Source organism: Vombatus ursinus, unplaced genomic scaffold, assembly GCF_900497805.2.
Source record: "Vombatus ursinus unplaced genomic scaffold, bare-nosed wombat genome assembly UNPS02014798.1, whole genome shotgun sequence".
Classification (NCBI taxonomy): domain Eukaryota; kingdom Metazoa; phylum Chordata; class Mammalia; order Diprotodontia; family Vombatidae; genus Vombatus; species Vombatus ursinus.
In genome coordinates this window covers 49,574,858-49,598,995 of record NW_020954576.1, presented here as the reverse complement: position 1 = coordinate 49,598,995, position 24,138 = coordinate 49,574,858, and the positions used below count along the sequence as shown (strand labels likewise).

The window sequence follows — 24,138 nt, the reverse complement described above, 5'->3', positions numbered from 1 at the left end:
CACACATATTTTATACCATGTATATGTTATATATAATGTATATATTTTGCATAAATTTATAACATGTGTGTATATTATATATAATGCATGTGTTTCACACACACATTTATAACATGCGTGCACATTGTATGTAATGTCTATATTTCCACACACATCTTTATAACACATGTACACATTGCATATAATGTATATATTTCACACATGTATTTATAACGTGTACATGTTACATGTAATCTGTACATGTTACATTTTTGTGAACTGCAAAGCACTACATAAATGTCACTTATTATTATTATTCTGGCATTAGTAGCTCTTAAATTAGTCACCTGTTTAACACACCCACTGCCACTAACCTAATTTAGGCCCTTGCAGACTCTTGGTTAAGCTATATTAATGACTTCTACCAGGTTTCCCTGCCCATCCTACACACCAGTATGCCAGAACAGTCTTCCTAAAGCAAGCTTCAAATGTGTCACTCCCTTCCCTACTCAATAACTTTTAACAGTTCTTTAATCTGTTCAGAATTTAGTTCAGATGTCTTAGCCTGGCATTCAAGGTCCTCCACCATCTGACTGCAATCTATCTTTCCAACTACATCTTATACTGTTTCCTTTATGTTTAGCCAAATTTAATTATTTGCCCACCTGAAAAATACCCTGTTTTCCTACCTCCATGCTTTTGTTCATGGTATTCCCTCTGTCTGAAATGCGCTCCACTAATCATTCTCACCTGGTAAAAGCCTATATATACATTCTCATAAGATTAAGAACAGAAAGTGACCTTCTTGATTTTACAGATGGGGAAACTGAGACCTGGAAAGGTTAGGTTAGCTGGCTGATCCAACATCTTGGTAGCACAGCCAGCATGAGAACCCAGATCACCTGAATTTAAAGCCAGTATTCTTTCTATTATACCATCCTTGAGCTTGAGCTTAATGTCACCTCCATGAAGCCCTCCCTGATCCTCCCACTTAAGAGTGATCTTTCTTATTTAAGCAGCTAGATGGTGCAGTAGTTAGATTGGGCCTGGAGTCAGGAAGACTAGAGTTCAAAATTAACCTCAGACACTTACTAGCTGTGTGACTCTGGGCAAGCCACTTAACCTCTGTTTGTCTCAGTTGTCTCATCTATAAAATGAAAATAATACTAGCATCTGCCTTCCAAGGTTGTTGTAAGGATCAAATAAGATTTGTAATTTTAAATCATAATATAAAATAATTGTAGAGTCTGGCACATAGTGATATATAAATATTAACTATTATCATCATCATCATCATTTCTAAATCATTAAAATCTTTTGGTTTGTTCCTCTCCTATAGCACTTGGGCATTCTATCTTACAATAGTCATTAGTTCACATCTCCTTTCCCACATTACAGGCATCTTTAGGGCAGAACTTACCATGCCCCACCACACCTGGCACAAAGAAAGTGTTTAACAAATATTTAATGGATCAGTGTACAATAACCTTCACTAAGTTCTTCCTTATATCTGGCCCAAATCTTGTAATACTATAATTTAAATGTTGGCTAGTTTTCCTAAATTATTTTTAATCTCTTTTTAAAAAATTATTTGTTATAAGGGCTGGCTCTCTGAGAAGAGGAGCAGGGAGTGATACAGTGGGAAATATAACTGATGGAAAGATGAAAGATAGCAATAAAACTTAGTTTTTAAAAATCCAAGCCCATACCTGCCTATTAGGCCTGTTTCCACTTCGAACATGGCCCCTGGAAATTCAATTGTCTTTAAATGCGAAACACCCAGTATTTCAGCCAGGGATCAGTAGTCAAAAGAGTCATGCAGTAAGGTGAAAAGAATAGTGAGCGTGGCTCTTACAATCTGGATTCACCTTTGACCTCTGCCCCTAGCTGTGTGATTTTGAGCAAGCCACACCACTTTTCTGGGCCTCAGAGTCCTCACCTATAAAATGGATGAACCGGATTCTGTGCCAAATAGACATTTAACATAGTGCCTGACACATAGTAAGCACTTAATTAATGTAGACTACTGACCGATTGACATGTGCCTTTATCCCCTTGCAGTCTTATTCTCAGATTCAGAACCTGGATGACCGCCCCCTCTTCTCTAGATCCGGATTCTGTAAGACCAATTTGAATGATGACATGGGGTTCACTCCCTTCCCCCACCCATTTCATCCATTGACATCATCTGCCCATCCCTCTCTTGAACCCTGCAGAGTCCATGGTTGTGGAGGTGCAGTAGGGTACCAGACATAGCTAGCATGCAGGGAAGCTTCTTTTTCTCCAAAGGTTACCCCAGGAGTCATAGGAGAAGAATGAAAAAGTCTTGGAGTCAGGAAGACCTGGATTTGACTGTGTGACCCTGGGCAAGTCATTTCACTTTCTCTTGTCATTAGTTTCTATAAAATGGAAATAATAACAGAGTCTCAACCCTTGAAGCACAGTTGTAAGGATCAAATGTACTAATATTTGTAATGTGCTACATAAATGTCAGCTGCTATTATTATTATTATGATGATGATGGGAAAGTAGATCCCCATTTCTAGTTTCTAGAGAGAGAAAACATACCCCAGGGAGATCATCTTAGATGCTGAGAGACCCAAGTCACCAGTTTCCAGTCTCTGACCTTGTCAACATAGATAGATCCCAAGGATTTGTACCTTTCATTAGCCAACATAATTTATAACCCACTCTCAATTGTTCAGGCTCATAGAGGAGATGTTTAAATAATCCCCAAACCTCATTTTAGGATTGCAGTTGACCACTCCCCAACCAAATTTCTTACCAGAGCTTCTCAGAAAGGGTAAAATGCTTTGATTTTAATTTCTCCCCCTCTCCTTGCACTTCAGGGCAGGGAAGCCAAGGACTTCATTGATTCACCCAAAGGCTCATCGGTTCCTGAATAATAGACAATTAGTCTTCTTAGGATGTCTACCCAGAACTGTGATGCTGGGTACAGTATAAATCAAGTTTACCAAGTATGGTTTCTGACCCTGAGCTTATCATCCTTGGTTTATCTCACTGAATACAAATGACTTCAGAATCCTTGCCATCCTTCAAGGCTTCTCCCTGGGACCACTTCCTCCTTAAGGCCTTCCAGTGGTTAACATTCTCCCCTTCCTCAAATTACCTTATGGTTATTTAGCTGGGTACACAATGTAACCCCTAGTTGAGCATAAGCTCCTTGAAAGCAGAAAACATTTTGATCTTATTTTTCCAGAACTTAGCAAAGATGTTGGCATGTAATGGGCATTCAATAATCCAATAAACATTTATTAAGCACCTACTATGTGCCAGGTACTGTGCTAAGCACTGGGGATACAACTAATTTCTTTTTTACAAGTGGGCATGCTTAGTAAACATTTGTTGAACTGATCGAGCTACTGAATCTGAGTGAGTGACAGCAGCCTACACCCAAGTGGCATAGGGAATCTAGTGATGGACTTCAAGTCAGAAGACCTGAGCTCATAACTTGCCTAAGGCAATTACTAGCTGTGAGACCCTGGTTAAATTATTTAACACTTTGTCAGTCTCCATTTCCTCATCTGTAAAATGAGGATGATAATTAGGGCACCTACCTCACAGGGCTGTTGGGAGGTGATATGAGATAACAACTGTTAAGTGCTTTGCAAACCCTAAAGCACCATGTAAATGCTATTTATAAATATAAATTACTATAACCCTGTTCTCTCTTTTTCTCTCTTGGGCTTGTGGTGATCTTTATTCTCTCCCTGGCTTATCTATCAACCCAATTCTATCCCATCAGTAGGTTCCTTCAGTTGTCCAGAGGGTGTCAGCCCTTCCAATGTTTCTCACTCTCCAGACATTTGCCTCCAGCTCCCATTAGAAAGTCCATTTTCTCCCCTGGCTTCCATTCTGTCAGTCCCAGACCTCTAGGAAGAGATCCAGCCAAAGAGTGCCCCTCGGGAATCTAGAGTCACCTCTTTCCCTTTGTCCACCTAACTATCAAAGAGGAACAGCACAAGGTTTTCTACAACACGACTTCTACTTCTGTTGTATATTCAATATCCCACCAGCTCTGAGTACCAGCCCCACTTCTCTCCTTTCCGTCCCTCTCAAACGCCTTGCCCAGGTCACCCATACGATCCTAGATTCAGAGTTGGAAGGAACTTTAGGGGTCATCAGGAATACAATGTAAGATTCAGGATGGTCCATGCCACTCACAAACCCTGGGCTGGGAAAAAAACCTAAGGGGCTATAATGACGGAGGGAAGAGGACGAGATAAGGTTCTAATGAGTTCTCTCTTGCTCCCTGTTCTCCCTCTATAATTTCTCTTTCCTCGAAGGCCCTGCACAGGACTGATGCACTGCAGGTTTCTCCTAGGGGGCCCTTGTCTGCATCAGAGATCTGCAAAGCACTGTGCCAAACAGAGGGGACTTCACTGAATGGACCAAAAGCATGTACACGTGGGCGTGTGCCTACATACACACAATTCTCAGTTTCTCTCCCTCCAAGACAAATGGAAGAATCCATCTAGGCAATGGCAAAGACCAGTCACAGCCAAGGGTGATGAGCTCCCATCCAAAGGAGTATGGCAGAAGTATAGCCTGTGCTGAAGAAGCCCTTCTAGATCCTCGGTAGCATTTGACACTACCCTCAGCCTTTAGAGGTAATTCCCAGCTGAGGTATAATATGGACAAACACCCATCTAGATATGAGTGGAGGGCTTGGGCAAAGGCTCAGTCAGACATACCGAGAGTCACGAAAATCAATCTCAGGCTCACCTAAGGGCCAAAGGAAAACCGATGACAACCCCAGCGTTAGACTCCAGACCAGAAAGAATCCAGAGCTGCAGTCTCTTCAGACTTTGGCTGCCTAGCAAAGCTATAAAATTTGCCTTCATTTAATTTTTCCATGAATATTACCAAGAATGGGAAGGCCAGGTTCCAGAAGGGCTAAATATTTGGAAGGTTTGGTACCTCTTCATCTCCACTTTGTGATCATTGGCTGGAGGTGTGTGTTGGGGGTGGGGGTGGGGCACACAGTATTTTGGGCCCAGTTACCACTTTCCAGGCCTGTTTCTCCTGCTATCACTCCAAGGTCTCACAGAGCAACAAGGCAAGACCTTGGTCAAGGGCCGGACCAGGGTGAAAATTCAATGCAGATTCCCAGAGATGGCTTAGCCACCTCCTACCTGGTCAGGGAGTTTAAGGAGGGTAGGAAACAGTGGAACAGGGCGACATCAGGGCCCCAATTCTGGGACTCCCTCTTGAAAAATCTCCTGACAGGAAGGGAGCAGCCCAAAGTACAGAACTCCCAGGCAGAGTTGGGGGAAAAGAAAACAGTCCAGCTAGGGACAATAGAGATTCCATCGCAGGCCGGGCTGGTGGGGATGAGAAGGGGAATGCAATGAAAGCCCCAAAGTGGTAGGAGAGGGAAGGAGGGTGGAAGCGAAGGAATGAAAGGAAGAAGGTTTTCTCGCAGTAAGGGAGCTCCCTGATCTGGCACCCCGACTGTGTTTGCACAAACTAACAGTGATGCCTTTGGTAACTACCTCTTCCCACATCCAGTGATCCTGCCAAACCTCCGGTCTCCCCACCCCACCCCACTTCAGCCACGCTTTTCCACTATTGGCTCTCCACTACGGTTCCTCCCAAGCACCCAAACCACCCCTAAGAGAAGCTGGAAAGAAGAGTCCAGGCCTGGGCGTGAGCCAAGGGGGCCACTTTCCCACCCAGTCTAGCAACTCAAGCTTCTTACGGCTCTTCGGTTCTCTCCCTTCCACTTGCGCTCTTCCTTCTCTTACTGGAAGGGTGCTGCTGCAGCGCCCTTATAAGGCATAAGCCAGGCTTCACCCTCCCCTCTCCAGAAAAAAAGTAATAAAAATTCTTGTCCTTTCCGGGACTGGACTCTGACCTTCCCCCGCACTGGGAGAGAAAACAGCCATCCCTCCGGACAGGTTTTACTATTTGTTTCTCATCTTATACGCAAACAAAACGTAAAGGTTTCGGTGAGTTCAGCTTGGAGTCAAGGGGTGGGTACTCTATGGCCAGAGGATTCCCCCCCCCCATCTCCACCCCGACCCGTCCCCTCCACCTCCTCCGGCAGGGCTGGGAGCACGCTCGCCCTACAACCTGCTCGGCCCCACAGGCTCTCCTCTCGTTTCTCCTCCCCGCAGCATCCAAGGCTGAGGCTGCAGTCCAAGAACCTTCCTTATTCCTCCCATTGTTACACCTCCATGTTGGGAAGAGCCCCTGACCGGGTCAGTGCTCCCCACGTCCGTCATTCTCATATGTGGGGTGGGAGCCCCCGCGGCCGGCTGAGGCTTACCTCGATTGGCTCTGCTGCAAGATCGAACGGGTTCCCGATTGCCTGGTGCGTGTGCCTGGTGGTGTCTCGCTGGGGCTTCGCTGATGTTTCCTCTCTGCAAGCTGTTTCGTGCACAAGCCTCAAGGTGTTTCTAGCCCCAAGCCTCCCTCCCCTCTTCCCTTCTCCAGCCCACGGTGTCCATAAACCAACATTCAAAGCCTACGAGTCCCTGAAGAAGGGTCCCTGATGCAGTGGGAGAGGCTGGCAAGGGCGAAGTGCTGGGCTTGCATGCAGAGAGAGAGAGAGACCCAAAAACGAGCTCAAGCTTGCTAGCAGAGTACAGCAACCATGGGTAGGACAATAGCAAAAGGAAGAAAAAGGGAATGAGCCATCTCCCGGAAACGAGGGGCACTGCACCAGCAAGTCCAGCCTCAATCTCTCTGAGACCCTTGACAGGCTCCCCAGTCTCCTGGCCAGAGCCAAGTCACTGAGCCTGAAGAGAGCAGGAGGGAGGAGCCCATATCCCACCACTCTGACCTCTCTCCACCCTCCTCCAGGGCCTTCCCATCCAGTCAAGGGGAAGAGGAGGGGAGGGGAGGGAGAGAAGTGGACCAGGATGAGATCTTGCTACTGATAGCCAGGCAGAAAGCCCAAAATTTCCACTAACTTTCCCGTCCCAGAGCTCCATTTATTTGGGATCATATGAAAACAAAACAAAACAAACAAAAAACCAAAAACAAACAAAACTCTTCAGACATTGAAAAAAAGGCAGTACTTTTGGGGTGTCCAGATTAAGGAGTGTGATGTTGCCAGGGTGACTCCCCTTCAGGATTTCCAAGTACTTTTTCACATTCGTCTGCTTTATCTATCCAACACTCCTAGCATGTGAAAGGGTTTGTGGTGGTGTGCTCAGGAAGAGAAGACAAAACACCTGCAGAGCGGGAAATTCCTAATAAACTCATGGAGAAAGGAAGGGGGAGTCCCCAGTGTGAAGAAAGACCAAGGAAGCATTGTCCTTTAATATAATATCTACCAATATATTTCATCTTAACTCTATATTTTTTGAGGAAAATCAGGCTTTAAGGAGTATTTCCTAAATTGGAATATAATGTGAATAGGTATACAGGGTTGCGGTTCTTTCATATACTATTTTCAGATAGATTCAAAGTACCACTTTTATTTTCCCCCAAACCCCCAATTTCTCAGTTTCCCCATTTCCCTTATGCTACCTTCAGTGGCCCCATGTCCCTGGCCTTCCTCCTCTTCTTGATTAATTCTCCAACTATTTACTGAGTACCTACTATGTGTGAGACGTGTAAGTGCTGGTGAGACAAAGACGAGTCACACAGAGTCCCTGCTGTCAAGGAGCCCATGCTCTAGTTTGCAGGAGGGACATACATATCATTAATTACAATATGTTAGAATAGTCTGAGTGTACAGAATCATGCAGAGGATCAGTGGGAGAGATTGGAGAGGGAGGAAAGGAGAAAGCACTGTTAGCTGGAGGGAATCAGAGAAGGATACTTTCATGAAGCAAGAGGCACCTGAACTAGGCCTGTTGTTGTTATTGTTGTTCAGTCATGTCGGACTCTCCATGACTCCATTTGGGGTTTTCTTGGCAGAGATACTAGAGAGGTTTGTCATTTCCTTCTCCAGCTCATTTTACAGATGAGAAAACGGAGGTAAACAGGGGTAAATGACTTGCCCAGGGTCACAGAGCTAGTAAATGTCTGAGGCCAGATTGGAACTCGGAAAGATGAGTCTTCCTGACTCCAGACCCAGCGTTCCATCTACTGAGACATCTAATTGCCCCAAACTAGACTGGGGAAAGAAAGGGAAAATGTCAAGGGGCAGAGGTAGGGAGGAAGTCCTTTTCTGACATGACAAAAAAATATATACAAATGCCTAGAGCTGGGTGAGGTGGGCCGAGGTCACAGAACAGCTAATAGTCTACTTTATGTGGAATGTAGAATTTAAGGAGAGTAGTCCTGGATAGCACAATCTCCATATAATTAAAGTTGAGGGTCACCCAAATGGCAATGGAGAGGTACCTGGTGATTGTGAGTAGGCTTCAACAGTCATCAACCAAGGATTGAACAAGAAAAATAGTGTAAAGGATGTCATTGGAGAGATGTGTGGCCTGAACAGAAAGTCAGCCTGTCATGTGGCAAAAGCAAACAGCTGTCTGCCTCACTTTCCTCATCTGTAACATGGGAACAGTAACTGCACTCCTCAGAGTTGTTGTGAGGATCAAATGAAATAATATATAATGAAATGACATGTGTAAAGAAGTTTACAAACTTAAAGTGCTATATAAATGTTAGCTGTTATTGTTATGCATTCCACTGAGGCAGCTAGGCCTGGAGTCAGGAAGACTCATCTTCCTGGGTTCAAATTTGGTCTCAGACTCTTACTAGCTGTGGGACCTTGAGTAAGTCACTTAACCCTATTTGCCTCAGTTTTCTCATCTGTAAAATGAGCTGGAGAAGAAAATGGCAAACCACTCTAGTATCTTTGCCAAGAAAATCCCAAATTAATAAATGCTTTTTCTCCCCTTTCTTCCTTTCCTTCCCCATTGGGAATTCATACAATGTCAAAAGAATTTTAGAAAGGCCCCTAACATGTTGATTACCATGTGAAGAATTTCCAGAGAGACTTGAACACATGTTGCACAGTTTGAGAGAGTGTTGCTGAGTTGTGATCTGCATCTGTTGGAATGAGTGCCAACATCAATGAGATCACAGAATACTGAAGAAGTGTGAAATAAGGTAAGATGGAACCAGACCATGAGAAACCCTAAATGCCAGCAGAAGTCTGTATTTTATACTGTAGACTATGGGGAACTAGAAAAGGGTTTTTGATTGGGGGAATGCCTATTCAGATTTCAGTGTTAGGAGATTATTTTGGCCAGGATAGATTGGAGAGGGGAGAGAATGGAAGAAAGGAGACTAATTAAAAATAAAGGCTAGTATAATGGTGCAGGCAAGGGGTAAGGAAGGCCTGAACTAGGGAGGTGACAGAGGAGGGAGAAAGGAGGTTGTTGATGTGAAACATATTTCCCAAGTGCTATTGACAAGACTTGGCAGCTATTTGATGGGGAGTGTGAAGATGATTGGGAGGGAAAATGAGGAGTCCAAGATGGCTTGGAGGTTTCAAACCTAAAAGGCTAGGAAAATGGGTGTGCCATAAATAGAGATGGGAGGGGGAGAACTGATTCAGAAGACAGAAAAGTTTTAGGAGAGAAGGGATGAATCCAGTGCTGGATATATTATTCCTGAGTTATCACTGGGAGCACAGAGATAGGTTACCAATTGAAATATAGCAGAAGCCACCTGCAAAGAAGTGAAAGCTCAGCTCAGATTCTTAAAATCTGTGCCAATTGCATTAGCGATACAAATGCTCAGATTCCTGAAGAATCTAGCCAATATGGCGTATTCTTAAAATCTCGTCCAACACCAATTTATGTTCTAATAAACTTTGTCTTTGACTGGGAAAAAAAATGAAAGCTGAAGAATTGGGAATGAATGAGATCCCCTTGGTAAAGAGTATAGAAAGAAAAGGAAAGAGAAGAGAAGAAAAGAAAAGAAAAAAGAAAAGAAAAGAAAAGACAGCTGAGGACAGAGCTTGGAGGAGGTTCACACTTAGGGGATGGAAGGAAGAAGAGAAACTAAAGGACTCAGAAAGGAAGACTTAGAGAGATCAATCAATGAGTCAGTCAAAAGACATTTATTAAGTGTTTACTACGTGGCAGACACTATGTTAAGTGCTAGTGATACAAAGGAAGGCAAAAACAAGATGCTTGTGTTCTAATGGTGGAGACAACATGTAATTAACTATGTTCATACAAACTATACGTGGACTAGATGAAAGGAATCAGAAAGGGGAAGGAGTTAGCAGCTGGAGGAACTAGGAAAGACCTCATGTCAAAGGTAAGATTTGAGTTGAGTCTTGAAGAAGCCAGGAAACTAAAAAGTGGAGGAGAAGAGGGAGAACATGCCAGGCCTGGGGGATAGCCAATACAGAGGCATGGAGATGGGAAATGAGAGACTGAGAGACAGAAGTCGTGTTTGAGGAATTGCAAGTGGGGCTGGTGGAGTCAAGACCAAATGTTGCCCATCTTCTTGGAGGGATGAAAGAGATGGTCTCCTCCTACACCCTCCAAGCAAAGAATTTGCCCTATTCATAGGGCAGCATCCTGCTACTAGGCCTTGGAATCAGAAAGACCTCAATTTAAATCCTGCCTCAGACATTTATTGGTTTCCTCATCTATAAAATGGGGATAACTACCTACTCCCAAGCTTGTTGTGAGGATGAAATAAGTCAGCACATATAAGTGCTTTGCAAACCTTATGGCTCTATAGAAATGCTGGCTATAAATAACGAATGGGGGTAGCTGGCCATTGGAATCAATAATTACTTGTTCTTCCTCTGTCACCTTGGATGCACCCTTAAGTCCTGGACTTTTCTCGCTGGAAGTACCCTCCACCCCTGAGACCTCTCCCTCTGCCTGCTTCCTCCAGAATCTCCATTCTAAGGAGAATGCCCAGGCTAACCTTGTCTTCTTTCCGCTCCAGGCTTTATTCCTAAGTCTCTGGACTTTGTCTACTATGCCCTTGCCTTTATGGATTCCCCACCCTCTCTTTTTCAAATTCCATTTTTGTGTTGTCTGTAGAAAAGGGATTGTCTTTCTGCTTGAATTTGTATTCCCAGCTCTTAGCCCAATGCTAGCACATAGTAAGGGCTTAGTAAATGCTTATTGACTTGACCATGAAAGAAAAGAGAGAGTTAGGATGATAACTTAATGGGGTAACACAACAAAGGGGAGATTTTTTTAAGGATAAGAAAGAGTAGTTTGTGGGGGAAAAGGGATGGAACCAAGAAAGAGAGATGGACAATAGAGAAATTGGAGGTGATCAATGTGTAAGATGCTAGGGAAGAGAACCCAAAAGGGACCAATGACATAAATGAAGGGATAAGCATTGGCAGGAAGAGGTGCTTTACGAGTAAAGTAGGAAGTAACATTATTTGCTAAGAGAGGTGGATGGAAGAGATGTTGAGAACCAAGGAGGTTTAGAACAGCTCCTAAGGGAAATGTCATAGGGAGTCAACAAAAAATTAATAAAAGAGGTGACTGGAAGTTGGAAGAACTCAATTAAATCCCAAGTGGAATGAATTTCCATTGGGCCAAGTTAGCATGGCTCTGTGACTTCCTTCAATAATAGTAGGTGGTTTGGGAATAAGTCATAGTAAAATAATAATCAAAACTAGCATGTATAAAATGCTTTAAAGTTTGCAAAGTTCTTTACAAATATTACCTCTTTTTGTATTTACAACAATCCTAGGAGGTAGGTGCTATTATTATTCCCATTTTACAGATGAGGAAACTAAGGCAAACAAAGATTAAGTAATTTGCCCCGGGGTCACACAGCTAGTATCTGAGGTGGGATTTGAACTGTCTTCCTGACTCTAGGTCCAGACTTCTATCTACTGTGTGACTGAAAGTAGAAAATACGATTGGGGGGTGACCCAGGATTGAGGATTATTTTGGGGACAGGGAAGCAAGGTAATCAAGGGAATCAAAGGTGGAGCCATGAGTGTTTGATACAGTTTACTATTTGGTTTGTACTCTAAAGGGAGGTAAGAAAGGCCAGATCACGAGAGATGGGGAGGGACTGGGAGAACAGTATATGGGCCTGAGTAACCAGAAATCACTATGAGGGGAAAGAGCTAATTTTAGGGAGAGTAAGGTTGGGGGAGAGGTGGAAAGACAGGATGTTAACATCGTTCAGGGTCCTAACTCAAAGAAGTAACTAATGGTGGAAATTTCGGGCACCTCGGCAGCCATTGCAGGAGGTATTTTGAGCTAGGTGGATTTTTTTCTGGTGTTCCTCCAAGTAGACTGTGCATTAAGCCACTTAAATCTGCCTGCTTCTCATGGTAACTTCCCCCAAGCCTCTGAATCAGAAAGGGGCATCTAAGAAAAACATCTAACCCAGAGAGAGGTATTGTGGTAGAGTGGGAAAAGCCTGAGACCATGAAGTCCAAACATCTCATTTTACAAAGGACGAGAGAAAGTGAAGAGATCTGCTAAACTTCACACAAATAGTAATTAGCAAAGCTAGGATTCAAATCCAAGACTTCCGATTCCAAGTCTAGTGTTCTTTCCCAATCCCTCTTAATTCTAGTACCTTCTCTTTCCGTTGATTATTCCTTATTTATCTTATATGTAGCTTATTTATACATATTTGTTTGCACGTACTCTCCCCCATTAGATTGTAAGATCCTTGAAGGAAGGGATTGTCTTTTGTCTTTCCTTGTATCCTCAGGGCTTAGCGTGATGCGAGGTAAATACTAGTGTTTAATAAATGTTTATTGACAGACTGACTTTCTGGTTCTATTACCTAGGGTATGGTCTTAGACAGCCACCAACCCCTCTTTGTCCTTTAGTTTCTTCATCTGTAAAATGAGGATTTGAAAAAATTGCACTACTCATCTCTCCAAGGTCATTGTGAAGAAAATACTGTACTAAAGAAAATGCTGTTCTGAAGACTGTTATAAGCCCTTCCAGAAAGGGGGATGAATCGGAAGTCACAGAATCTAGGCTCAAATTCTGGTCTTATCACTTACTACCTATGTAACTGTGAGCCCTCTCTAGATCTCAGTTTCTCATTTGTAAAAAGTATGATCCTAGGAATCCACATTTTACAGGATTCAGACTCTTTTTAGTTCAACCTGCCCCCTAGTGGTAAACTGCGGCTCATACACCTTTAGGAAGTGAACCCTCAAGGACACACCATTTAGAATTAATTTTTGTTGAGCTCAACTTTTAGCAAGTATCTGAGGCAAGCAGAAGTCAATCACTGCATGTGTCCCCGCCTTTGTAGAGAATGTGACACAGATAAAGATAACTATAATACGAAATGATACAGGATGAGCATTTCAGAGAGGCACAAGGCAAAAAGAAGTCTTGAGGGGGATGGAGGGGGTTCTAGAAGGGAAGGCTTCCCTGGAAGAGAGGCAGGCTCTGAGTTGGGTGTGAATTCTCAATGTCAGAAGCAGGCAAGGGAGCTCTGCAAAATGGAGAGAAGCTTGAGCCAAGGCAGGGAAGGGAAGGGAAGGGAGGGAAATGCAGAGCTTTTTCTGAAAATAGAGAATAATCCAGTTAGTTCATAGAATAAATGGAGAGCAGTGTAGGAAATGACAGTTGAGTGAGTAGTGGATATCTTTGAGGGCCAGGCAAAGAATATGAACTTGATTTGCAAGAGCTAGATCTGGTTTTTATTTTTGTTTTTGTTTTTTTAATTGGCTCACCCCATGCAAAGTTCCTAACACCTAACTGGCCACGGAAAAATGAGAGTTTGTCAAATTGAAGATTTTTGGGCAGAGGAGTGAAATCACTGTATCGATGCATGAGAAAGATTAGTTTATCAATGGCAGGAAGGATGGACTGCTGTTACGTATATCATTCTATCCTACATCTCTCCTTTCCTAGATGTTATCCCTCCAACCCTAGCTTCCCGAAAATTTGATGGCGTCAAGAACTTCAGTGATAAGCTTCTGTAGCTGTGGCTCCTAAGGAGTAGGAGCTTTCAGCATCTGCAGAAACAGTTGTAAAGTCATGTCTCCTTAATGGTTGTTCCTCTGGATGATGGCTCAGAGTATGGGGGATGTGTGGATGAGGGGCTATTCCCTGGACTTCCCCTACTAAAGTCTAAACCCCTCTGGACATGCAACCTGGCAATTGCTTCTAAAGGTGATACAGCCACATCTCTTGAAGACCCAGGAAAAAAAAAAAAAAAGCTCTTGTCACCAATATCCTTGGCACTGTCAGATGGTTCGACAACCAAATCTGATATGATTTGATCAGTGGAAATGATGTTAAAGGAGAGTATTTAGAATCTGCTTTGACATGTGACCTTTCCATCTGACTTGCATCTAAAATCTTCTATATAGGTTGTCTCCTCCATTAGAATGGGAACATCTTGAAAGCAGGAACTATCTTACTTTTCCACCTGTATCATCAATGCTTAGCACAGTGTTTTGCACATAGTACACACTTAAGTGCTTCATTCATTCATAAATGATCAAAAGATTTGAACAAAGTTAATAAAAGAATTGCAAACTATTAAAAGTCATGAAAAATCCTTCCAAATCACTAGTAACAAGAGAAATGCAAATAAAAAACAACTCTGAGACTTTATCCTACCTTAGCAAATTGACAAAGATGAGAAAAATGGGTATGATCAGTGTTGGAAGGACTATGGAGAAAGACAGGTACACTAATACACCATTGTTGGAACTCTAGATTAATCCAACTGCTCTAAAAAGAGATTTGGAATTATGCTGAGAAAGTAACTAAACGATCTATACCATTTGACCCAGAGATCACACTGTTGGGTACCCCCAAGGAGGCTAAAAACAGAAAGATTTGAATATACCACAAAGTATTCATCACTGTACATTTTGTGGTAGAAAAGAAATGGAAATAAAGTACCCTTCCGTCAACTAGGGAATGATTAAACAAGTTGTAGTTATAAATGTAATGGAATATTACTGCTCCACAAGAAATTATGATATTGCAAAATAAAATAAGCAGAACTACAAAAAGTATACACACATTTTTAAAAATAAACACATAAATATAATAAATACTTTAAAATATACATTATAAGAAATATATTAGTATATTTTAATATAATAGAGATATACATATATTTTAAATAAATATCTGCACATGTAATGACCATGTAAATTGAAAGAAAAACAACAAAAAAGAAACTAAATGTTGTGTCATTATAGTGCTCAAGCTTAGCCTTAGAAAAAAGATGAAAAAATGTACCTCTCTCCTTCCTTTGCAGAGGTGGAGGACTAGAAATATGGAACATCACATATACTGTCAAACTTGTTTGATTTATTGGCTATTTTTTGTTCTTTGTTATTTAATGGGGGTCTGGCACAGGCACAGACCACCTAAAACAGTGTTTCTCCACTTGAAAAACCCAGAAGACCTACTTCTTGGAGAATCATGATGATGTGCATTAGGAATGGGCTTTTTTTTTTTAATCCCCAATGAGTCCAAAGTCTCTTTCTCACTTCTGTTCTCTTTCTCCTGTCTCATGACTTCAATCTCAGGAAGCTACAAGAACTAGACCCTGTGGGTCTCTGGGAGACCATGCAGTGGGTTTCTAGTTGTAGCCTATCAGATCTCATCCTCTCCAAGAGAGATTTCTTCGCTGTAGATCCACCAGCTCCATTAACTACACCTCAGCCTTCACTGTAAGGTTCCTAAAAACAAGATACTGTGTGTTGGCAATGCCCTTCTCCAACTCAACCACAATATGAGCCATGAAGTCATTTCATCTTGTCCCTACTACACCAAGTGGTGGGGAAGTCTGACTCTCTAGCACTCTGTTAACACTTCAGGTTTGATTTGGGAATGAAATGAGGCACTTTGTAAGTCATTGAACAATTAACAAACAGATTTCTTTGACCTCACAGCAAGCTTATGCAACAAGGATACAGTGGCATTTAGTTTCTATTGATGTAACCCACTTTGTCTGCATATTAAAACATGTCTGTTCAGCAGGGCAGAGTATAGTGAGCTGTCCAGTCTTCAGACATGCAACAAGTTGGAGGGACCCCAACTCTACCTGAGTGGGACTTTTTATGCCCTTAGGTGAACTGGAAGTTGCATCATGGTAGACTGTTCCCAGGGGCAGCTTTATTGTCTTTGAGGGAAATCTACTTCTTGCTGTGAGGAAATAGGGGGTTAGGACTGGGAAACTTGATCCTACTGCAACATGTAAGGAAAGTATCTTGGAGAGAAAGACTGGAACATACATAGACATTCTGCAACTAGGTGATGTAATAGATAGTGAGCTGGGCTTGGAGTCAGGAACACCTGAATTCAAATCCAACATCAGACACTTATTAGCTGAGTGACCCTGGGCAAGTCACTTAACTGCTGCCAGACTCAGTTTCCTCAATTGTAAAAAATGGGGACAATAATAGCACTTATCTCCCAGAGTTGTTGTGAGGATCAAATAAGGTAATATTTGTAAAGTACTTAGCACAATTCCTGACACATAGAAGGCCCCCTATAAATGTTGTTGCTACTATTATTAACAAATTCTACATGTTGAAGAAGCAGCTCTTTGGCTGCAGAAGCACTCAAAAATGTTCTTAAATGTCCTTTAAAAAAATTCAGAAAGGCTTGTCATATTCATTTGAACTGTCTTTGACCCCAATCTTTTTTTTTTTAGCTTAAGTGACTTTTTAGTTCAACAGCACCTGAGATCATTCCAACCTGGGAGTTTTCAAAGGACAGAATAGAGAGCCTCGGGTATCCAGGGGTCAGAGTCCAGTCTGGGTTTTGCCTAGCTAGTATAACATTCGTCTGATATGGGCTCATGCCAGTGTTAGCTGAGATATGAGTTTATTGAGCAGCAGTCCCACATGTGGACATGAACTTGTCCATAGCATTGGTGGAGCCAAAGCTTATGTAGAAACTGAGCTATGTTTTGAATCTATTTCCCTTGGTCTCTTGAGTGTGTGGAGTATATATTATGCCCCTAAGGTTCTGCGAGAGATGTTTATGTTTGTTTTTGCTGTATCTTTGAAGTAAATATTTCTTTGTAAAAATTATTTGATGTTAAGTAATTAAATGGAATTGGGGGAGCTAGCCCTTGATCCTCAACAAATAATCAAACAAAGCTGATGGTGGCTGGAACTTACGGCAGTAGAGGAAGAGAGACATCCACCAACCCTTCAGGGTATTTGGAACCCTGGAATCTTGAGGGGGACATAAACTGCCTGGCTCTCAGAGAGAGGCCAGAGTACCCATGCTATAGTTAGAAGGGATGGCTATCTGGGTAGCCAAAGGAGAAAGAGACATTTAAAAAATGAGGGTGGTATAAAAATGAAAGTTATGAATATTTTTTAATGTAAAGGGCATAAGCAGTATCATATGTTGCCCAGGCAATTTGTGTTCCTATCAATGACATCTTAGCTGAAGTACCTCTTTTCCTCTGATGCTGCTGTTTGCTATTTCCCCAAACTGCTGCTGATGTCAATGACTGGGCTCTATGTAGGTCAGGAGTTGGTGATACCTCTAGAGAAGAGGTAGAAATATAAACTATTACCTTTTCTACTCTTGTAGAATTGTTCCCTCTTTGAGATATTTTGAAAATCTATTCCTTCAAGGGCTTAAAATTCACTTCCAACATGGAATTCTCCTCTTTCTGACCATCTTTAAAGATGTTAGTGCTGTTTCCAAAATATATTATATTAGATACTGAGGCGACAGCATCCTGGTGTCCTGGTTCCATTATTGTCACTTACAAAATCAATTACTGTAAAACACTAGCTAATCTCTGCCATTTCCTGTCTCTTGTACTCCTTCCTGTTTCTTAAATATGCTGTTCTGGCTTAGTTTTGTAGGTTCACTTTATCAGCTTATTTTTCTTGTTTTGTGAGGTTATATTATTTGTGGTCTTTAGTTTTACTTTTACATAATGGTTTTATGAAGGTTGTCTACGGTCCTTAAAAAATTCACATTTACTAAATTCCCTATCAGTCAGTCAACAAACATTCATTAAGTACATACTATGTTCTAGGCACAGTGCTAAACTCTAGGGTGACAAAGAAAGGCAAAAACATATTTCCTGCCCTCACACACCCAGTTGAAATAGCAGTTGGAGAAAACAATCTACCTTGATAATGCTGACATTCTAATGGGAGAGATAACATGCAAACAATTATGGGTATACAAGATATATACCGAGAGCTGTGGGTTCTTCTACCTAGCATACACTGGACTAGACCACCCCCTGCCTCTAGATGTTGCACCCCCTCTTTTCAGTCTTCTGGAGTCAGACTTGCCACTCCAAAGTTTGACATGGATGATGATATTGCGGCTCTCTCTGTTAACATGGCTCCAAAATGTGCAAAGTTGACTTTGCAGGAGTCAGTGCCCTTTGGCTTTCTTCTCCTCCATTGTTGAATACCCCAGACATTAGAGTATGATGGTGGGTATGGGCCAGAAAGATAGCTATGTGAGGAGGATGAGGTCCAGAGCAAAAGAAGTACTCTGACCCTGAAGTACCCCATTAAACATAGTGGTGCTGCTACTTGGGATGATACAGAAAAGATATGGCACCATGCTTTCTACAAAGACTGCCATGTAACTCTTGAAGAGTACCTTGCATTGCTCATGGAAGCTACCCTGAGTCCCAAAGCCGAAAGAGAAAAGATGATGCAGATCATATTTGAGACCTTCCACACCCCTCCCTTGTATGGTGTCAGCCAAGCTCCTGATGTCCCTGTGTTCCTCTGGTTGTGCTATTGGTCTTGTAAATGGACTCTGGTGTGATCCACACTGTGCCTATTTATGAACGTCTTGTCCTCCTCCGTGCCAACCTCCATTTGGATCTGTCCAGTCATGACCTGATGGACTACCTCATGAAGATCCTAAGAGAGGCTACAGCCTCGTTGCCACAGCTGGGAAGGGAAATTGTACGTGACATCACGAAGCAGCTTTGTTACATTGTCCTCCTTTAGTTCTCTGGAAAAGAGCTATGACCTCACTCATAGTCAAGTTTTCACCATGGGCAATGAGACATTCAAATTGTCTTCCAACTGTTTTTCTTTGCATCTGGTCTCAACTCCACAGACAAAAATACTCCTCCCACCCTAGCAGAACAAGATGCTCCCCTCCCCAGTACCCTCTGGTATTCCTTCCCCCTTTCCAACTTCCTTTTATGTGTTGTCTTCCCTCGTTAGATTGTAAGCTCCTTGAGGGCAAGGACTGTCTTTCTTTTTCTCATTTGTATCCCCAGTGCTTAGCACAGTGCCTGGTGCATGGTAGGCCCTCAATAAATGTTTTTTGAATTGAGTAGAATTGAATCTCAGGAATGGAATCCTGTGATTTTCATGAAACTACCTTCAATTCATTGATGGACTGAGATGTTGACATCCATAAGGATCTGTGCACCAATATTATTTTGTCTGGTGGTACTGCCATGTACATAAACGTTGCTACCAAGATGCAAAAAAATTATGTTCTTAGGTCCCAGAACAAGGAAAACATAATCATTGCCCCAGTTAAGCAAAAGTACTCTGATTGAATTGGAGGCTCTTTTCTGAATCCCCAACCACCTTCTAACACATGTGGATCAGAAAGCAAGAGTATGATGAATCTGGGTCCTCTATTGTCCACCACAAATGCTTCTCAGTGGATTGTTGTTGATTTTTCTCTTTTTTGCAAAAGGGTCTTATAATTACCCCCAAAAGAGGCAAGATCGGCATGTTTCTTTCTTTCTTTGTTTTTGTCTTTCTTTCTTTTTTTTGGTTCTTGACTCACGATTTAAAAACAAATGTTGAAGGTGATTAGCAGTTTAAGTAAATTAGAGACAAATACCTCCAAAGTTCCACAGTTCATCTGACTGAACATTTAAAAAAAACAGAGTCTTTCCAAATATTGCATAATACATTGTTACAGGGAATTATTTGCATCTATGAAGGTTGTTCTGTTCTATAAAAAGAGTTAATTACATTAATCCAGAAGATGGAGGGGGAAGGACAGGTAGCAGTGTTGCTTACAGGTAAATTACATAATCCAAAAAAACTCCATCTTTCAAAACAGATTCTGCTTTAATACGTGTTCCTTTCTTTAAAAAAAAAAATTGTCAGAGCCATAACGACCCTTACTCCCAACATAGTTGTAAATGAAAGCTTCTTATGGTCTCCCCAGGAGCTTAATGAGCTTGGGGCTGGTATTTGAGGGCCTTTACCTGTACACTGACTTAAGACTTAAAGTAAAAGTGCACACATTAAAGAAATACACACACACACACACACACACACACACACACACGGAGGGAGAGGGAGAAAGAGAGAGAATATGGAAGGTAATCTCAGAATGAAGGCTAGGGGTGGGGTGAGGACGGAACAGAGAAAGTCTTCCTACAGAAGATCTGATTTGAGACGAATCTGGAGAGAATCCAGTAATTCTCTCTTTTTTTGTTTTGATTTTTTATTGATATATTTTTTAAAGTCTGATGCTTAAGAATCTCCACAATCTATTTGCCACCTATCATTCCAGTTCAATTTCATATTACCCCCCCACACACACACACCCCTTCACTCACTCTCTATTCTAGCCAAGCGGGCCCTCAAGCTATTCACAATACAGAGACTTCCATCTCCTCCTTCTATCCAATACTTTGAAAAGATGGTCCACCATGTCTACAATCCATTTCCATTTCACCTTTTCCTCTTAGAAAGACTAATTTCATTCAAGGAAGTCTTTCCTGTCTGTTTGTATTGCATGTCTCCTCAAATGATTGTGCATTTACATGTAACCAGGGGACTGGCAGATGAAAACCCATTCTTAAGAGCATATACATCATCCTCTGCCTGATATAATCTCCCATGTAGGTTTTGGAGCATGTATTTGGAGCATGTGCCTGTAGTTTATGACTGTTTCCTGTCCATTTACCATGCGATGAAGAAAAAGGCCTCTTCAATTCGCTACTGAGTCAGAACTGAGCGTGCACAAAAGACTTCAATCAATGATCTAGGGGACATACTAAATGTAACTGGTGAAAGATATTGGGGAGAGCCTGCCTGAACAAGGACTCAGTTCAATAGCAGAGAAACCCTGACTGTTCCTTAGGGAAACTCCTAGAAACCTGAAGGGGAAGATGGAGCCTAGCATTGCTCTGAGCGATCTGATTCATCAGTTTGAATGAGAATTGGGTTAAAATCAGAATCTACAGTGGCTACATGTAAGGTCTTGTCTTGGATAAGTATCAGGCCCTTCATATTTGCATGAATCCCTGGAGAGATTTTCCACTTAGGACATTCATTATTGCATTCCCTAATTTTCTGAATCCACTCAAAATACTTGGCAAATTTTCTTTTCTTTCATTTTAGATTGTAATTGTAAAGTCATTTTTTACAATGTGTTTTCTTTGCAAGTCAGACTGGTTTCTTTTGAGATGACTTTTGCATAGTTAAATGTTTAAAGGAAGGGATAAAGGGAATAAGCATTTATTCAACACCTGCTATGTGCCAGGAACAGTGCTAAGTGCTTTACAAATATTATCTCATTTGATATTTAAGCACTGATAACTGCTATATTATTAAATCCTTTTAAAAAATATTGATGTTGAGACTAATATGAGAAATATGTCCTCTTCAGGATACTTTCTTCAAGAATAAAATTGAATATACAGAAGAAAACAAATTCAGAAGGGCACACAACCAGATTGCACTTGTTACTACCTTGTTAAATTTAACATGCAATTTAAAAAAGGACAGCTAGCAGGAGTTCACAATTTCATATACCATCCTCTTTTTTTGTTGTTCTTTGTATAATGAACTGTTTGGGTTTATTCATAATCATTAAGTTCACAATAAAAAATAATAGACTTAGATGTAGTGAGCTCTAAGCAACATTATGAAAAAGAAATTAGTCATATCTGAAGTGACAGGAAACTATAGGGCAGCAGCTACAGTGATCTGAGAGTTTCAGTCATTTCATTATTAGCTGTCTGGGGGCAGTCAGATCATTTCCTGGATAAATAAGGCCACCGTGGAGGGAGAAGGGTGGGGAGGGGGCAGAGAGGGAGAGGGGGAGGAAGAGAGGAGGGGGGGGGGGGGGGGGGGGGGAGGGGGGGAGAAGGGGGGGGAGAGGGGGGAAGAGAAGGGAGGAGAGGGGGAGAGAGAGAGAGAGAGAGAGAGAGAGGGAGAGAATAAAGATAATGAAACACAATGCTTTGTTCTAGCAGCAGATTTTGGCATCCACCTGACCTCTTTAAACAAGCTATTGAGGACAACATGGACAAAAGTAAAGACACTGACTAAGGCTCTTATTATTGCTTTGCAAAGTTCAATACACCTTGTAAGGAAGTTTGACAAGAGCCTGAAGGAGCCCAAGAGTAAGCATTTCTTGCCAATCAGAGGCATGGTAGCCGAAAAGCTCATTTGCAAAACATTATGGAAGAGACTCTGTCTGAAAAACAATTTGGAGCTGTGCTGTGAAATTTTTGTATTTTATCCTAGAGACAATAGGAGTCGTTGCAGATGGGGGTGGGAGCGGAGGGTAGATCTGAGTTTAGAAATATCAAATTGCCAGCTGTGAGGAGGATAGATTAGAGCCAGGACAGATCTGCAGCCTGGAAACCAATTAGGAGGCTGTTGCAATAGTCCAGGCTAGAGACAGTGTGAGTACAGAGAAGAGACAGGAGAGGTGTATCTGAGGGCTTGCGGGTGGAGGTGGGTGGGTGATGCGGCAACTGATTATATATGTGGGAGGGATGAGGTGTGAGGGAAAGAGAGGACTCAACTACAAGGAGAGTCATCGCCTTGAAAGACAGGGTACACTCAACAGAAATTAGGAAGTCTGAAAGAAATGGGAGTTCTGTTTTAAATGAGTTGAGTTTCAGATGCCTACTGGGTACTCAGGTTATTATTGTTCATTTGTGGCAGACTCCTTGTCCATAGATACTATAGTCGAGGATTTCCACGGGGGGTTTCCTTGACAGAGATACTGAAATAGTTTGCCATTTCCGTCTCCAGTGTGTCCCCATTTTACAGGTGAGGAAACTGAGGCAACAGAATTAAATGACTTGCCCAGGGTCACAGTTAGTACATGTCTGAAGTTGGATTTGACCTCAAATCTTTCTGACTCCAGGTCCTGTACTGATATCCAGGTAGAAATGTGCAAAAACAGTTGGTCATGTTAAATTCATGTTTCTATATAGTCTAAAGACTTTGTGGTTCTTAGCCCTCTTTTCTACTATTCTGCTATAACCATTTTTGGAAGTTGAAAGAGGTGGGGGAGGTGAGGGAGGACATACAACTGAGGGACATTTTGTATTTAATTTATGGCTAAAAAACCCCATCACCTGATGGCTAGCCTTCAGTAGTTAGTTAAATTGGTGTCCCATCGGACACTTCTGTACTAGGCAGCCCATACATACTAACCCATCTCTACCTTCTAAGGACCTTCCAATGCTCTGACTTTCTAACATAGCCTCTGAGAACCCTGGGTTGCCTCCATGCTAGCATGAATCATTGGGGTAGGATTTTTCTACTGGTCCCAACCAATAAGATATAATTAGTTTCCTTGTCGGCTCTTCCTCACGGAGACTTTTTTTTTTTTTTAATAAATAGAAAACAACAGAAAGAAAGCCAGACAAGAAGGACAGTTTTGAAAGCCAAAGGTTGATCTATTAAATACTTTAAAAAGAGAAGCAAGTTGTGCAGTAATAGAGATCTGTAGTTGCATGTACAATTCTCTCTCTCTTTCTCTCTGTCTCTCTCTCTCTCTGTCTCTCTCTCCCTCCTTCTCTCTCCCTCTCTGTCTCTCTCTCTCTCAGTCCCCCTTTTCTACTATCTATATTAAAATGCACATTCAATTTGATGTTTGTTAAGACCCATCTTTCTGAGTACAAATCCGGCTCAGGCACTTACTTAGCTGTGTGACTCTGGAAAAATCACTTAACCCTGTTTGCCTCAGTTTCCAAGTCTGTAAAATGAGCTGGAGAAGGAAACGGGAAACCACTTCAGTATCTTTGCCAAGAAAACTCAGAATTGGGTCACAAAGAGTCGGACAGGACTGAAAAACGACTGAAAAACAAACAAGGTCAGAATAAAAATAAAAATGAATTTTCTTGTTGATCCTTCCAACTACTCTTAAAGTCTGTAAGGTCAGTCAGTCAGTAAGCATTTAATAAGCGTTTACTAAGTGCCACTACACTAAGCTTTGGGGATAAAAGAAAGGCAAAGGACAGTCTCTGCTCTAGGAAAGCTTGCACACCAATGGGAAAGACAACATGCAAACAATTATGTACATTGGAGGTAATGCATTAAGGCAGTAGCTA

The 24,138-nt window shown here is 41.9% G+C and overlaps 1 protein-coding gene and 1 pseudogene across 3 annotated transcripts in view; one reads left to right on the top strand and one right to left on the bottom strand.

The window, feature by feature from the left end:
• Positions 1 to 7,042, bottom strand: part of PIK3C2B (phosphatidylinositol-4-phosphate 3-kinase catalytic subunit type 2 beta) — a 79,052-nt gene extending 72,010 nt beyond the window's left edge. Inside the window, exons 1-2 of one of the 3 annotated variants that reach the window (XM_027870873.1) lie at positions 6,272 to 7,041; positions 2,765 to 2,877 (exon numbers count right to left, since the gene is read on the bottom strand). The gene's annotated coding sequence lies outside the window, so the exon portion shown is untranslated. Of the gene's footprint in view, positions 1 to 2,764; positions 2,878 to 6,271 lie in introns of all 3 variants that reach the window. The other 2 variants (XM_027870874.1, XM_027870871.1) reach the window with 2 other exon arrangements.
• LOC114049422 lies at positions 6,497 to 18,944 on the top strand (annotated as a pseudogene).
• The last annotated feature ends 5,194 nt before the right edge of the window (positions 18,945 to 24,138 follow it).